Below are 2,633 nucleotides of genomic sequence, written 5' to 3' on the forward strand. Positions count from 1 at the left end.
TCTCACACACACACGTTTGTTCACTTCACTCCTGTTCATACTATATGCTTATTGCTGATTTTTTTTTTTGTTGGTGTTATTTACTTTTCTAAAATGTATTTCTTATTCTAAAGTTGATACATTTGGATTATTATAATAAATAATATGTGATTACAATCAAGTCTTGATTGTATTACAATCAAGGCATTATTGCAAAAAAAGGACACTTCAAAAAAACAACAAAAATTTCAAAAATTTGACAAAAATACTGATTTACTTATATATATATTTTTTGTTTGTTTTTTAAGTGTCCTTATATATATATATATATATATATATATATATATATATATATATATATATATATATATATATATATATATATATATATATATATATATATATATATTATCAGTATTTTTGTCAAATTTTTTAATTTTTTGTTGTTTTTTTGAAGTGTCCTTTTTGGATGCATCATACAGCTGTTAGCCACATCCAGAATATATAATAAAATAAAAAATATATATGTATATATAATATATTATATATAATAAAATGAATAGATCTCTATGGGTCTTGGCTGGAAGTATTTGGTAATTACACTTTTGTTTCTAAAACTCTATTTCCTACAGATTTTTCTCTAACTAGTAGCTGGCAGAATTCTGCCCCTAACACCTATCAATATCCAGAAACAACTCACATTTAACCAATCATCATTGAAGTGTTTTCATAAAAATGAAATTTGATATGCATGCTAATGGTGTATAGCCTATGAGGAATTTTGCGGTAAATAGGTAAAGTACTTCATATCCCTCAAAACACAGCATAAATATAGATGAGAAGTAACCTAAAAAAATAAATTAAAAAAAAGGTGTATAATTTGTATTATTGAAAATGTATATTTTTTATATAATCACTCTCTAAATATTTGGGGTTAATGAAAATGAATGAGCAACACATGAGTGTTAAAATGTTTACGATTTAGAATTTATGTAAAATATATTTTTCTAAGACGTTTATCAGATGTTTGTACACAACAAATGTTTTCCAGACTAGGTGCTCTTTAGCAGACATCTTAGAGATGTACCTGTGCCATCTGGTTATAGTCAAAAACATTTATGACGCATGCATAGAAAAATAATTTATTCACAAAAGTGACAAAATTAACACTAAGTAAATACAACATATTTTATGTGCAAATTCAAACTGAGTGATGTGTCAAGCCTTGAAACAATCATCTCCCATTCCCAAGTATCAGCCCTGTACAGACAGAAAGCAAGCAAGACATGCTAGTTGTTTGCAGTCACGTCAACATCCAATTTAACCCAACCACAGTAAAACATTATTCAAACGTATCTGTGTATAAAATTAAATCTTAAAGTGACAATCTTCTTGAGTCTTTACGTCGCATCACCAGCGCCGCCTACTGGCGGATCAACGCATAAGCTATTTGTTTCCGGTGGGAATACACAGCCGTTTTCTGCAGATCCATGATGAGGAGTTGGACAACTAGTCATCATCATCCCTCTTGAATTTCCCTCTAATATAGGGAACATAATCCAGAATCAGTCGCCAGTCTGTGAAATAGACAACAGCCACTCCACCAACTGTACCCCACCTGACCAGCGTGGGAACCCTGGATTGCAAGGACCGAAACAAAGTATTTCAAAAAGAAATTATTACTAATAAATGACTATGCTATTCCAGAATTATTACAGTGGATGCTAAATGGCAGAGGAGCTGCTCGACTCTTAGTCTTAAGTTAACATCTACTTGATTCTTCAATAAATCAAGGATGAACATACCACGTTCTGGCAATTGAGACATATTTAGGTCCGATCAGCTTTATAATCTTTTGCATCTTCTCACTGACCTCCTCTGTTCAATAAGTAAACAAGTTGAAATGGCTGTTTCAGGACCCTAGGCTGCCCGATATCAGCCTGATAGAAAATTCTGGAACTGTGCAGGCTGCTCATTTGCATAAAACAGCTGAATGTATGGAGTGTTAGGCAACGTTTTAAAATAAGGCTTTGTAATGAAAATGGCAGAAAATACTGCTGATGCCCGGCATTTATCACAAGTAAATAAAATAAAATTGAATAAATAAATAAATAACCGTGAGCCCAGATGTACAAGCGTGTGCATAGCTTTACCAGTCCATCTGTTTACAAGTTACCAAGCAACAACGCTTCTAAGAAATAACCAAGTTGTCACAAATATGACTTCAAAACTTTAAAAGATATTCATATTTTGTTTGAGGTAGCAGCAAATAAATGAAAACTACTGTTAAAACTATTTTACAGGCATTTTCACATCAAGGACAATACATAATTTGAAACCTATCATAAAAGTTCTATTTTATTTATTTATTACAAAAAGGTCTACAGTCGGTTTTTTTTTCAACGATATACCATGAAAGCCAATCAGAATCCACCTTTAAAGCACGCGAGGATTTAAAGATTCAGCGCGCGCTTATTATAAACAAGAGTATCGTCCGTTGGTGTGGATGGCGCTAGTTATCGTTATAACTTATCGTTATAACTGTCGTTCTTGGTGTGAACCATCTGTAAAAAAGAAGAAGAAAAAAAAGAAAAAGGGTCAACGGGAAGAGCTCTCTCTTCACTAAGCATTTCTCGCAAAAGACACGAAATGGT

This window comes from Scardinius erythrophthalmus (assembly GCF_964197995.2).
Source record: "Scardinius erythrophthalmus genome assembly, chromosome: 14".
Taxonomy (NCBI): domain Eukaryota; kingdom Metazoa; phylum Chordata; class Actinopteri; order Cypriniformes; family Leuciscidae; genus Scardinius; species Scardinius erythrophthalmus.